General features: G+C 45.8%; 1 protein-coding gene and 1 long non-coding RNA gene across 9 annotated transcripts in view; both read left to right on the top strand.

Annotated features, from left to right (window-relative positions):
* Positions 1–15,133, top strand: part of SLC8A3 (solute carrier family 8 member A3) — a 145,673-nt gene that overhangs the window by 61,086 nt on the left and 69,454 nt on the right. The gene's annotated exons all lie outside the window — the stretch shown is intronic.
* LOC144616637 (uncharacterized) lies at positions 3,546–6,628 on the top strand. Its single transcript, XR_013556039.1, has 3 exons — positions 3,546–3,925; positions 4,178–4,315; positions 5,781–6,628. It is a non-coding gene; the product is annotated as an uncharacterized LOC144616637 (long non-coding RNA).

The raw sequence follows: 15,133 nt of genomic DNA, 5'->3' as shown, positions 1-15,133 counted from the left end.
AACTCACGGAGTGCGAGATCGTGACCTGGCTGAAGTCGGACGCTTAACCGACTGTGCCACCCAGGCGCCCCTGATGGAGGCTTTTAGATCCCTAGTATAAGAGCTGGACTCTACTGGTAGAGAAATTCTTTAGGAAGTGGAAGAGAAAACTGGGAGAACTTGAACACACCTTAGATATAACACAGTAGCACTACTTTATTTTCGAACAGATGAAATGGAGACCCAGTGATTAGTTCATGATCACATGCTATTCAGGAAAAGCAGGACTTCTGAGTGCTATTGCCCTTCCCTTCAACCAGTGGTTCCCAACCTTGGGGAGCTTTAAAAAACTACTAGTGCTGAATCCTTTCCAGACTAATTAAGTCAGAACCTATAGGGGTGAGGCCCAAACATCAGTTGTTTTTTTTGTTTTTGTTTTTTAATATATAGCTCCCCAGGGTTGAGAACCACTGCTCTATCCTATGGGGCTTCTGCTTTATTGTAGGTCAAAATGAGTTCAGAAAAATGTATGAGTCCATTTAAAAATATTTATTGAGTATCTACTGTGTGCAAGGTACTGTTAAGTGGCTGCAGGGAAAATTAGATTGGGGGAGAAAAGTAAAGTTATGGCCTAGATGAGCTTCATTCTAATAGAAAAGACCAGGGATACAAATGAAATGCCACCTTCTTCCACCTCTCCTCCTTTTAACGGTGGCAGATATTGCTAATTGATTTTGGCACCCTTTTTCTCTGACCCAAATATGTTTATAATAAGCCTCTTTAACCCAGGGCTCTAGGCAGACATCACCTTTTGATCTCTTGGCATCCGAGAAGAAACCCATTTATCATTTTGGGGCAACTCATGTGTATATGGTTAGAGTTGAATGACTGATGTGGGGGAATCATAAGGATTAAACCAAGGATCCGTAGATTCAGGAGCTAGAGAAGGGTCTTGTCTGTCAGGCAGTGATTTTCAACTTCATTTTATAGTAGGCAATTCAGAGCTATTGAGGTTTTTGCACTAGAAACAGTAAATAAGATTAACCTGGTTACCATGAAGGACCCAGAGATTGGAGTTACTGAGACCAACTGGAAGGCTATTGCATAGCTGGGTCCTCAGTGCATATATGGCGGCATCCAGGGCCAGCACGTGAGGGGTCACAGTGGAAATGGAGGGATGGGGACAACTTGAGAGACACTGAAAGAGAAGAAGTGCGAGGGCTCCATGACTGACAGAGTGAGGTGGCAGAGAAGAGCACGAGAGAAGTCAGACGAGTACCAGGTGAGTGGGGACATGGTAAGGCCATCACTACAGAGAGGCTGGAGGAGCCACCGGATATGGGGGAGAGGTAGGTAATCAGCATGGCTGTCCAGGTGTTTTCCTCTGGGAGAAACTTGTCCTGAAGTGGAATCAGCACCCCTGGATTCACACTTCTAGTTCCCCCATTTATCTAGCGACTGAAATGGCAATGGAATATGTAAGCCTTCTAATTTGTCTTGGTTGTTTCTTCTGTAAAATGGGAGTGATGATATTCGTTTCCTTATCACAGGGTTATTTTGAGGATCAAGTGAGACCCGTGTGGTAGGGCTTTGTAAACAGTAATAGATCATGAGCAGTTGATTAATTATGGATTCTTCTGGCTCATCCACATGCATGTATGCTGGCCCAGGGGGCCCAAAGTCTGGGAGGGAAGCCAGGCCTGGAGGTGGAGACTTGAAAATAAATTTGCTGTGGGAAAGATGATTAAAGTTAGGCGATGTTTAAGACCTCTTAAGTAGATGGCGGAAAGAGAGGTGGAGTTTACATAGAATGTTGAATAACACCACTTTAAAAAATATTTTATCTTATCTCCATCACAAAAAAGTAAACCTCCATAGTCTCCTACCATCATATGCACTGTTCACATTTTGTTGTAGTTCCTTCTTCCATGGTTTTTTTTTTTTTTTTTTTTTTCAACATAAATAAATATTAATAAAGGAGAATAAGAAAAGGAGAGGGGCACCTGGGTGGCTTAGTCAGTTGAGCGTCTGACTTCGGCTTAGGTAATGATCTCGTGGTTTGTGAGTTTGAGCCCCACGTCGTGGTCTGTGCTGACATTTTGGAGCCTGGAGCCTGCTTCAGATTCTGTGTCTCCTTCTCTCTCTGCTCCTCCCTTTCTCTCTCTCTCTCTCTCTCTCTCCAAAATAAACATTTTAAAAAATTTAAAAAAAAAGAAAAGGAGAGAATAAGACATTAAAAAAATAGTTGAAATAATCCTAACCATGAAGGGTAGTCATAATACTTTTTTTTTTTTTTTTTTTTTTAGAGAAGTGGGGAAAGAAATCACAGCTTCCTGCAATTGGGAAAACTATAAAATTTATTTAGCCTAAACTTATTTTTTTGGCTAGGTCTACATTTATTTTTTTTAATGTTTACTTATTTATTTTGAGAGACAGAGAGAGAGAGAGAGATAGACAGCAAGCAGGAGAGGGGCAGAGAGAGAGGGGGAGAGAGAGAGAATCCCAAGCAGGCATCCTACTGCCAGCAAGGAACCCGACATGGGGCTCAAACCTATGGACCGTGAGATAATGCCTTGGGCTGAAATCAAGAGTCAGACACTTAACCAACTGAGCCACCCAGCTGCTGCTAAATCTACATTAATTAAATATGGGTTATACTCCAGGTTCTTGGCTAAAGGCTATCCATGCAATAGATACTATTCCCAGTAATCCTATGGATAGGTAGTATTATCATGCAATTTACAAATGAGGAAACCGAGACTCTGAGGCTTACTATCCTGACTGAGGTCAAAGAGCCCCAGGCCCATCTGACATAATCAGAGCCCCTTTCCTGCCCTTGGCCGGGAAAGCCGGAGCTCTTCATGAGGGTTGGACAGGGGATGCGCTCCCCAGGGGTGTGTCTGAGTCATAAACAGCTGGCAGTAGGCTGAGAAATGAGTCTTCTGTGAAACAGAGCAAAAGGAAATATGGGTCAGGAGACAATAATCAGTGTCAACCTTTGTGTGAATGTGTGGTGTGGTGTGGGAGTCACGAAGGATTCTAAAGTCGCACGGGAGGCTCGAGGCTGCCCACTGTCTCCATATATGCCCTCCTCCCCCTGCTCCACCAAATCGTCTCTAACATGGTTCGCTTTCTGGTTATCTCTGGCTTCTTCAGATGAGAGGTGCTCAGTCACCCTGTGCTGGTGGGACAGGGATACAGCTGTACCAGTGGAGATGAGGAAACCTCTTCTCAGTGACTTTGAGTCTTTACACAGAGAACCCTACTCCATAGTCATTTGAAGTGAGCCTTGGGTCCTGGCCCCTTTTCTTGCCAGCTGGGTAATGCCATGTACGAAGATGCCCTAGGGCCAGAGGCTGGGGAACCACTCCCAGCACCCCCCACAAGATTAGGAGTGCTGACAGAATTGCTTTTTCACAAACAGCCTTCCTGGCTCTTTGGCAAGAAAGCCCTCTCCCCAGCTCTGCTCCATGGCGGCCTCCTGCAGAGCATCCATAACATTGCTGAACTGTTCCCATGGCAACAGAGGAAGGGGCTTTTTGTTTTCCTCAGAGGGTGGAATCTTTTCAACCAGAAGGTGACTGTTGGCTCTGGCTCACAATCTGCACTCCACCCCCTACCCTTGTTGGGCTGCAGGACGAGTTTTGCAGTTCTGGAGTTTTAAACATAATCAAAAGAGGTATAGTATGTGGAAACTGAGCCTGGGAGACTTAAGGAAGCAACTGGTCTCAAGTTTTCTCAGCGACCGTACATCAGAACTATGGGCGTCCATTAAAGAAATCCAGAGATTTTTCCAAGCAAGGGGTCTGGGTGGCATTGCAGCGGGAGACGCTCACCTGGACTCCCATGGGTGTAGAGCAGGGAAGCTTTTGCAAATTTCCCTTCTTTTCCAAGGCCATGATCAAGATGATGGGCAAAGAGAGCCTGGACCTGATCTCATTTTCAGGTAAATGGCCTCAGATGAGCTATTTAATCTCTCTAGGCCTTAGTTTTATTTGACGAGGGAGTATGAGATAAGGGGCTCCTTTGGGGGGCTCTAAAATGCAGTGCTCGTGAGTTGCTAGGGAGGAAAAAAAGAGACTTTTCTGAATTGTTGCCATGTTGCAGATTCTGGGCTGCTCCAGAATGAAGACCTTTCTTAGGGTACTTGACTTGTAAATAGACCTTCCCCCCTTCTGCCTTTGTATTTTATATAAAGGTGGTAAACGAAGCTCGTAAGCAGCCACATGGGCAGAGGACACAGCATAAAGGCCACCTCCATCACGCCTGACCCCACGACAGGCACTGTGAATGGCGAACATTTTGTGAACATCTTCTGGACTGTGAACATTTTGAGGTCAGAGACCGTATCTTAAAGATCTTTGTACATCCAGCACCCAGCTCAGAGCTCAATACATGTTTGTTGAATGGATGAACTTGTAAAAGCCCCAGATCATTAGAGCCGAAAGGATCCTTGGGCCTTCAGTGCCTCGTTTTACAGATGAGGAAACCGAGGCTCAATTATGTCGCTGGTTATAAGCAAGCTCACGGTGAAGGGAAGACCGGGCTGTCTGAGTGCCTCCCTGCCGTTGCCCTTCCTGCGGTGTTTCTAATTCTTTCACCAGTCTTGCCAGGGGTTTACAGGAGCCTACCGCCAGGGCTGAGATCATTTAGAATCCTCTTATCACTCACCAGGAAGGCTGTCAGTCTCCGGGCAGGACGGAGCCAGACTGGACTCTGCCTCTTTGCCCTCTGCTGTTTAATAGCAGGAGAATGTAGGCCCTTGAGCATGAGGATTAGTGTCAGTAGGGGTGTTGCAAATGTACCCCTTTCCCACCCTTAGACTCAGAAGTTAAAGGCAAGAGTCACACTGGTTAAACCCTCCAGTTGCCCTCTCATTTTCCGAGCATTTGTCTACTTTAGTGATCATAGCAATAGCATATTGGTCAGGGTGCTTCATGCTAGCTGCGCTGACAACGCCCGATCTCATTGGCTTACACAGCAAAAGTGTATTTTTCACTCAAGCCACGTCTCACGTCCTGGACGGGTCGTGCTCCTCCAAGCCACTACTCAGGGATGTCGGCTGCTTCCATCTCACAGCTTCCATCCCACAGCCTCCATTTTGGGGCTGCACGGTTGTTCTGGCATAATCCAACCCGTAGAGGCGGGCAGCCTGTGCACCCGTTGCTTACCCAGCCGGCCCAGCAGCGGCACACATCGCGTCTACCTGCACTCCTCTGGTGATCACGCAGTCCTGTGGCCCTCCCTAGAGGCAAGAGGGGCTGGGAAATGTAACCCCAGGCCGGTCAGCCGTGTTCCAGCAACAGCTCTACACTCCGGAAGGGGAGGCTGAGTCTTTACCGGTCTCTACCACATGTAGCTAGCCTTTATGCAACACTTACTATCTACCAGGCAGTGTGCTAAGTATTATTTCAGTTACTGTTCACAACAACCTATAAAGGGTGAAAAACCGATTGTGAGGCATAACATGGCTAGTGCAAGCTTAACACAGCGGTGGGCGGCAAATCCAAAATTCAAGCCGTAACTCAAGAGCCCTCTGTTCATGATGGTTACATGCCACCGTTGGGAGCGTCTGTGTGGTTTTTTTTTTTCAGCAGTTTACGTTTCCCTTCTACACCTTGGTTTCATCCTTCATAAAGTCCAACTGGATGAGATCTGAGGTAGTCTGCCAGCTAAGACGTTGTATGATTCTTGGGGTGAACAGATCAGATGCGTGCATGTCTTAGCTTGGGCTGCTAGAGCCGAGTACCCTAGACTGGATGGTTTAAAACAATGGACATTTATTTCTCACATTTCTTCAGGCTGGGAAGCCGAGATGAAGGTGCTGACAGATTTGATGTCTGGAGGGAGCATGTTTCCAGAGGTGTAGACAGCCGCCTTCTCGCTGTTTCCTTGCATGGTGGAGAAAGAAAGCTGTGGTGTCTCTTCCCCTTCTTATATGGGCACTGGTCCCATGACGGATGTTCCTCTCTCATCACCTCATCTAAACCCAGTTTACCACCCTCTCCCCCATCACACACTTCCTAGTATCACTTCGGGGAGTGTTAGACCTTCAACATACGAATTTTGAGGGGGAACACAATCTAGTCCATAACAATGGGATCCCCAGTGTTGCTTGACTATAACAAGGCCCTCACAAAGTTCCCTAATTCCCTATAGAAACATGAAGGCTTAGGGGATCCATATAGGGGACAGCAGGTCAAATTATTCCCATTTACCTAGTGAAGGAATCAATATTCAGAAAACTGAGAGTGCTTTTACCCCTAAGGCATGAGTGACTTAAGGGCATCCTTGGAAATCAAGCTTTTTATCCAGTGCTCTTGTCGCTGGAGTGGAGGGAAGAATACTGGTTTTGTGCCCAGATTGTTGATTTCCCAAGAGCAAAATGTGTCACATGGAAACGATTCCCAACAAAAACCTTTGCACTTCCATGAAAGAGTGGAGCTTCAGGACTTTACTGAGCAGTGTCCTGTAGGATCCCTGCATTGACAGCTCTTGAATGTTCGAGATAGCATGAACTGCTCAGCATTCCTTTCCCTTGGAGGTTTCATATGGTAGGAGAGTAAGTCTAAACTCATTCCAGGTTCAAATATTTAAGGGAAGGATAATATTTGAATGGCTATATCCAATAAAGCTATATTTTACTGTGTGCCGAGAAGACCAGTTGTGTGTGTGTGTGTGTGTGTGTGTGTGTGTGTGTGTGTGTATCTGTGTACGCGTGCATATGTTCTTTCTACTTGCATCGCCCTGTTGCTCCCACCCACATCATCTTTGCCCCAACCCAGGTTCCTCTTGAGAGCCCCAGACTTGAGGGTGGGAGAACCTTCAAAAAGGCCTCTTATGATGTCTTTTGGAGTCTTCTTTGGTGACATGTTGGAAAGGTTGTTAAGGAACAGGCATCCTTTCTTGAGAATGAATTGTGCCCCCGGAAGGATTATCCGCAAGAAGCTAGCGAGGAGAAAATAAAGACTTGAACGTAGAGCTTACCAGTGGCCAGAGTTGAGGGGACTGAGCTATAGGCAGGGAGGAGTCAAGAGCAACTTCGGAAGACCCCAGAACTTGTTTGGGTGTTTCCTCTGCAGTAAGCGGTTCTTGTCCATCCTTGTTCCAGAATAAGAGAAGAACGTAAGGAGTCAAATGTCAGCGGAAGCAGGGTAGGAAGCAATGGGCACTTGTGATCTGCCTGTCGTAGGCTGGGCTACTGGGCAGCAGGCAGCTTGCTGGGGAATGACCAACCCTGATGTCTTCCCGAAGCCTCCTCCGTCTGTAAGGGCAGGATGTACACAGGGACTGAGACATTTCGCTGGCTTGGAGAAGCTTCTCTTCAGTGCCTTGTTTTAAAATGTGATTTGTTTGAAGCCACACTTACTCTGCATCTGCAACCACCTGTCATTTTCATATTCTCTTGTAATGCCCTTCCCTCCTCCTGCTGGAGTTCCTGATTGTTGCTCTTCTAGTCTCCCTCCTTCTCATGTCTGGGCTTAGTAGCAGTAAGAGCAGCGTGGCTTGGTCAGTACCACCCGTGTGCCAGGGATTGTGCCAAGTGCCTCACATGAGTTAATCCACCTACTCCTCATGAGAACTTTGTGAAGGAAGAGCATTATTGACCCTGTTCTGCAGATGGGAAGACTGAGGCACTGGGATTCAAATCAAAAGAATCCTTTTTTTTTTTTTTTTTTTAATCTATTTATTTGAGAGAGAGGAGGAGGAGAGGGGCAGAGAGAGAGGGAGAGACAGAATCCCAAGCAGGCTGCACATTGTCAGTGCAGAGCCCAACACGGGACTCAGACTCATGAAACTGAGATCATGACCTCAGCTGAAATTAAGAGTTGGATGCTTAACCGACTGAGCCACCCAGGTGCCCCGAAAGAATCCCTTCTTTTAACCAGCTCACTACCCCAGACAAGTGGCTAGCAATGAAAATGCTGGTGTCTGGATTACTTTGTGCAAAAGTTTATTTTTTAGCACCTTATTGGAGGAAGGGGCTCCTTTCTCAAATTTTGGTGGGGGAGGAGTGGGGAAAAAGATTACACATCCTGAAGCTTGGTATAAGGAAAGCACATTGGGCACGGAGTGAAGTGCCATGGTGTCTGGGCCTAACTCTTGCCTCTCTCTTGCTGTTTCCTGGATGTCACTTTATCCCATGGGGTCACGGGTTTTTCATCTGAGAAGAAAAGGGCAGAGGCCTACAGATAAGATCTTTGAATGTTCTTAGAGCACAAGCATCTCCAGAATCTGTGACTCCATCTTTCAAGTCATCTCCGTGTAGAGAATTCCTGGTCATATCCTGCAGGGAACCAGACCCTCATTCATCAGCCCCCCCTGGAGCCTGCAAAGTCCACTTCATATCAGCCCTGCCTGGCCATGACACATAGAGAGAGGCTGAGATTAGGAAGCTCCACCTCTTGGACTTTGGAACATCTCCACACACACACACACACACACACACACACACACACACACACACATGCATACACACACTCCTGCCTAGGTGAGGCGTCTGTAGGTCTGAGAAATCCTCATCGCATCTGCAGACCCAGCAGGGATTTGGCTTTGGGCTCAGACAGCACAGCCCCACCATAGTCATCTGGGGTTTGCTTGGTATGATAATACGTTCAGTTGAGGGCTTATATAATTGCAGAGTGATGATCTCCAGGCCAATTTCAAGTCAAAGCTATTTTTAATGGAATTGCCAAAGGATGGTAGGGATGGGAGCAGGGAGAAGAGATGTTTAGAGAATGCTTTTTCAAGCCAATAAGTCTCACAAAATCTTAGCCTTTTGCATTATTGGGCCTGATTTTTCGGGGTGGGGGACAGGGATTAGAGAATGCCAATTAAATCATAGCAGCTATATGTGAGAGTTGCGTTCACTTTTCTGCACCTACATTTTTCTTCTGGATGCTGTTGCACAGTGGGAAAGGTGACTGGTGACAAGGGACCTGAGTCCATTCCCTGCTCAGCTAAAAGCCCTAAATGTGTCCTTGAGTTTAGTTCCTTCCCCCATCAGTTTCCTCATCTGCAAAATGAGAAGGTTGAACTAAATGTCTCTTCCAGCTCTCAAATCCTAGATGATCCTCAGATATTAGCAGTGCTAACGCCTCACAAGTGCGAAATGTCATCTGGTCCACAAAGGGTTAAGTTCTTCCTGCTTAAACTCTTTTGCTGCCCCCAAGACTTATCTTTGTTCATACAGCCTAGCCTGTCCTACCAAGTATCCAAGAACCTAGGGCTCTGTTTACAAACTCTCTTGGAGAAAAAGGTATCAAAAGTTTAGGGGGGAGAAAAAAGCTGGAAGTAAAACCAGTGAATCACTGACGTAATAATTAGCATAAGTTTATTGCGCACACGCTGAAAAGACAGGAACACTCCAACCAAAACATGGAATGAGGCTTAGAGATGTATTGTTCTAGGCAGCTTCTGTATTATGGGGGCACTGAGTGTTTATTCTCCATAGTAATTGATTTATATGAGAATTTTCTTAAACGGGAGGGAACTGGTTAGTGGTTACCTCATGTCAATTTGGGGGAACAATTTAAATTCCACTTGCAAGAAGCACCCAGGTCAAGTTAGCCTCACTTGTCTTGCAAAATAAGCTAAATTAAGCTTGGCTTGTATGACTAAACCGGTTTTGTCTGCTCAGAAAATTTTTGTCTGGCCTCCCGTTTGTGTTTGATTTCAACAAAATCAAGACTTCTCTGCGTTATGAGGACCATCTAGGAAGGGCATAGTTTGAGGTATTCTAGCGGTGGGAATTCGTGAGTCTTCAGAGAGGAAAATGCCACCAACACCTAGGAACATCAGAAAAAGTTAAGTGTCCCCTGTGCCACCGTCAGGTTAGGCTGCCGTATTCTGGTTTGACCTTGAACTTGTTATAACTGAACAAGATGGACAAGTGACCTAATGGCACGCTTTAAAATGTGTTGCTTCCCTTAGCACAGAGGTGGATTTTTGAACCAATTTTAAGCGATCCTGGTTCTGTCTGTGCATGTTGATTTAGCCTGTGGTTATAGTGCTAACAATTTACTAATTCGCCTCATTTTTAATCTCCCTTTCCCTTTGGCAGGATCATTTTCTCTGTGTTGGGGGATTAACACTGAGGTAAGAATGGCTAAATAACAGTCCTTTCTGGAATACAAATGACTTTATAAATATGAGAGTATAAAAGGAAGAAGCAGGCAGGGTCTGCTCTCTGTTGCAGTGAGCCAGTGCCATAGGCTGTCCCCACCTGCCACACTAGTCATCACGGCCCCAGGAGTTCAGTTCTAGACACTACATTCCAACACATCCCCATGCTTGAATCGCACTGAGCACAAAGACCAGCGTGCTCAGTTGAAGAGTGTTCCCCAAAAGTTATGTCCCCTTCACAATGTAATCTTATTTAGAAATAGGGTCGTTGCAGATGCAGTAAGTTAGGATGAGGTTACACCAGAGTAGGGTGGGGCCTAAATCCAATCTGACTTACATCCTTACAAGAGGAAAAGAGACACGGACAGACGGGATGAGGTCATGTGATGACAGACACAGAGACTGGAGTGATACATTAGCAACGTGGGGGCCACAGCCCCCAGAAGGTGGGAAGAGTCAAGGAAGTATACCTTCCTAGAGCCTCTGGAGGGATCCCAGCCCCGCCTCCCTTTGATCTCAAACTTTTGGTCTCCAGGACCACTGAGACAATAGATTTATGTTTGTTCAAGCCACGCAATGTGTGGAAATTTATGATGACAGCTTTAGGATACGAATACAACCAGGCTTGAGAGGCCACATGAGAACAAACTGACAGAACCAGAAACCCCCAGCCTTGGCTTGTCCCCCACCCACTTCCTTAAGAATCATCTGTCTGTCAGTCACTGTGCTGCGTGACGAGAGTGCTAGGTGATAAAAATAAAGTTCCTCCCCTTGAGGACCTTCCGGCCCACCGGAAAAGGCTGCTTTAGGTAATAAATAAATAGGTGTAAAAATTGCGATTTGTGAAAAGTGCTATGAGGAAAATGAAAGGGTACTAAGATGACAATTATGGCACTTTATATTGAGAAGACCCTTCGAAAGCAGCTTATAAAGAGCAGAAGTTACACAGGCAGCTATTGAGGAAACAGCAATCCAGGCAGAAGAAACATCAAATGCAAAGGCCCCGAGGCAGAGAAGAGCCTGGAGAAGAAATTAAAATGAGGGAAGGCCAGTGTGGCAGGACAAAGGTTTAGGTACAGACCTAGACAGAGCCTCTGAGATCACGGTGAGTAGTTCAGATTTTCTTCTCAATGCACTAGGAAACCAGGGAAAGTCATAAGGTAGTTACACATTCTAAAATAATATGATTGGGGGTGCCTGGGTGACTCAGTTAAGTATCTGACGGCTCAGGTCGTGATCTTGCCCCATGTCAGGCTCCGTGCTGACGGCTCAGAGCCTGGAGCCTGCTTCGGATCCTGTGTCTCCCTCTCTCTCTGCCCCTCCCCAGCTCACACTCTGTTTCTCTCTCAAAAATAAATAAACATTAAAAAAATTTTTAAATGATATGATTGCTGTTTACAGGGTAACTCATCTAAGGATGGCAGCTTCTTAAATAAACTCTTCAGGGGGCGCCTGGGTGGCTCAGTCGATTAAGCGTCCGACTTCGGCTCAGGTCATGGTCTCGCGGTCCGTGAGTTCGAGCCCCGCGTCGGGCTCTGTGCTGACAGCTCAGAGCCTGGAGCCTGTTTCAGATTCTGTGTCTCCCTCTCTCTCTGCCCCTCCCCCGTTCATGCTCTGTCTCTCTCTGTCTCAAAAATAAATAAAACATTAAAAAAAAACCCCAAAACTCTTCGGGGGCGTCTGGGTGGCTCAGTTGCGTGTCTGACTTCAGCTCAGGTCATGATCTCTTTGAGCCCTGCGTGGGCTCTCTGCTGTCAGTGCAGAGCCTGCTTCGAATCCCCTGCCCCCTCCCCCTCTGCCCCACCTCCACTCATGCTCTCTGTCTCTGAAATAAACTTTAAAAAGTAAATAAACTCCTGTATAATTTGTACTACGCCAACATAAGCAGTAGCTGTTCTAATTCAGAGCGGGTCCTCCTGGCAAACACTGTGTGGGACAGACCTCTGGTTCATAACGGGGGCATTTCTTCCCTGGGAGGAACCCAGCGATCTGCCTACAGAAGGAGACAAGGCAGCAAGGGAAGACAACCTGTTGGGATAGGGATTTGTAAGGGTGAAAACAGGAATGGGGTGCTGAGCCCTTTTCCCTAATCCGCAACGTTCAGTTGGGTCACACAGTGGAGCCTGTCTTCACTATGTCCATGTGATGGCTGGAGAGAACTGGAAAGGAATCTCAAAAACAACAGCCTGTTCATCCAGTTGTTCAGTGGATTTTTATTGAGTGTCTATTACATGCAAGGCTGTACCAGGCACTGAGGAGATGACAATGAACCTGACGGGCAAAGCTCTTGCCATCAGAGAGCCTCCGTAGCAGTGGACATGAGGGGGTGGAAAACAGACCTTTAGGAAGTCATTGTAAGCACAGCCAAGAAAAAAAAAGGCTAAGGACAAACACATCCATTGATGCCAAACATCTATCAGAGGCGAGAGAGAGAGAGAGAGAGAGAGAGAAGAATTTTAAGACCTGACCTGAATGAGGCAAAGGAGGTTTTTGGAAAGGAAAATAGAGAGGAAGGACAAGGGAAATTATCTGGGTGACAAAATTTGTCCACTATGGTCCCTCATCCTCTCTCTAATCCTTTTCCACTCCAGCCCCAAATCTGCAAGGATTGCCAGGTGGAGCTCTGCTGGACTCATTTCTGGAATAAACAAATGAGCAGAAATGATGACTTCTGCCCTGAGTTTGCAGACTTCCCCATCCTGCATCCCTGTTGTAGAAAGCAGCTTACATAAAAGGATGTGCTCTGGCTTTCTGAGCTGTTGTGAGAATGTTAGGACCCCACTGAACAGCATTGGCATGAAATTAATCTACTGCAGTATCTCTACAAATCAAAAGACTGACTTCTACTGGAAATGTCCCAAGGCTTTATGCACTGGGCCAGCCAAATATCTCCCCACCCCACGCTGAGACTGAAAATGCCTTGGGTGCCCTTGCTGATAAGATCTGATGTATAGATGCATGTCTACAAGCACTCAGTGGCTGCTGGCAACGTTTATTACAACCTGAGTGTGAGACATTCCATTCTATTCAAGGATTCTGATAAAATTTGTCAGCCACAGTAGTGGATGTATAAGGTAGCTGGCTCCACTGTGACTGATTGGTTATCTTCTTTCCTATTTATATACCGCTTTTAGATTGGGGAGGAAGCAAGAAGCTGCTCACCAAATTCCCTTTTCAGTCATCAGGGTGTGGTTATTTGGTTTTCTGTAGGAAGAGATACAAAACGATCAGATTGAATAGTGTTCTGTTGATGTCAGAACAGCTGGTCCCAACTTAAACTTTCCAGCCTCAGCTCCTACCTATTCTTTGTTATGCTTGCTCCTCCAAACCAAACTACTTGTGGCCTCTTGTCAACATTGTCCTGTCTGGTCCTTTCACCAGGAAGGCTCTAGGCAATTTTCTCTTAACCTTTATGACCCAGCTGAAATCTGTGTTGCTGACATTCTTGCTGTCCTACTGGAAATCTTTCTCCTGGGTTCTCATAGGTCAAGTCCTGTGCTTGGCATTGAGGATTCAAAGTCCAGTAAATCCTGAGGCGCCTGGATGGCTCAGGCAGTTGGGCGTCCGACTTCGGCTCAGGTCATGATCTCACAGCTCGCGAGTTCGAGCCTCACGTCAGGCTCTGTGCTGACAGCTTGGAGCCTGGAGCCTGCTTCGGATTCTGTGCCTCCCTCTCTCTCTGCCCCTAACCCGCTCGCCTTCTGTCTCTGTCTTTCTCAAAAGTAAATAAACATTAAAAAAAAAAAAAATTTCAAAGTCAAGTAAATCCTCACAGTCTGAGAGGGCTGCAGACACAAAGAGATATACAATGTGCAGCTTCCTATAACAGAGGTAGAAGAGGAGATATCGAATAAAGAACTGAATCGCATCAAACATAGGGATCGTCCATCATTATGAAATTCCCAGTTTGCTCCAGTGGTGTCATGATCTTACGCCGGCACACTCCAAGGCACATTGGCCACATTTCTACAAAGTAATCTCCATTCTCATTACGATCGCAGCAACCTGACCACCATCATGATCGTCAAATTACTAAAACAGGGTTAACAATACATGAATTTTCTTTTTTTTTTTTTTTAAATATTTATTTATTTTTGAGACAGGGAGAGACAGCAGAACGGGGGAGGGTCAGAGAGAGAGGGAGACACTGAATCCGAAGCAGGCTCCAGGCTCTGAGCTGTCAGCACAGAGCCCGATGCGGGGCTCAAACTCACAGACCGCGAGATCATGCCCTGAGCCGAAGTCGGATGCTTAACCGACTGAGCCACCCAGGCGCCCCAATACATGAATTTTCTAAATCAACAACGTATGGGATGATTATTTGTATTATAAAGATGATTATTTTCTAAAAGCATCTCTAAATACTCAAATTCCTTCTATGATAAAACTTGAGTTCAATTTACAGATACTGAAAACAGTCTGTTTTTCCATGGATATTTATTTCATAAAAGAAAATTGAGGGGAGCCTGGGTGGCTCAGTCGGTTAAGCGTCCGACTTCAGCTCAGGTCACGATCTCACGGTCTGTGAGTTCGAGCCCCGCATCAGGCTCTGGGCTAATGGCTCAGAGCCTGGAGCCTGCTTCGGATTCAGTGTCTCCCTCTCTCTCTGCCCCTCCCCCATTCATGCTCTCTCTCTCTCTCTCTCTCTCTCTGTCTCAAAAATAAATAAATGTTTAAAAAAAAAAAAAAGAAAATTGAAAATGCATGGGAGAGTATTAGCACAAAGGAGCTGCAAAATAAATTTGATTTAGTCAGATAGGAAATAAGATGCATATGTGTTAAGAGTAGAAAGAGTGATGGTCAATGTTATCCATACAATTGATAGTTCTCTCTCAGTGTTGCTGTTCTTTGTAGTATTAAGAGTTGCAATTAATTATTGCACAGAGTACAAACTGTTCACATGCATTTTCTTCTTGTATTCCAGGTAACCTAATTTTCTTAGAACAATTTTAGTTATGATCCCTTTTCTATCCATTTGTCCTCAGTGGAAATGAGAAACTCACAATTATGTTACATTGATCTGTCGTTT

Source organism: Panthera onca, chromosome B3 (genome assembly GCF_046562875.1).
Source record: "Panthera onca isolate mPanOnc1 chromosome B3, mPanOnc1 haplotype 2, whole genome shotgun sequence".
Classification (NCBI taxonomy): domain Eukaryota; kingdom Metazoa; phylum Chordata; class Mammalia; order Carnivora; family Felidae; genus Panthera; species Panthera onca.
Note: the sequence above shows the minus strand (reverse complement) of the source record. Positions and strands in the feature narration are given on the sequence as shown.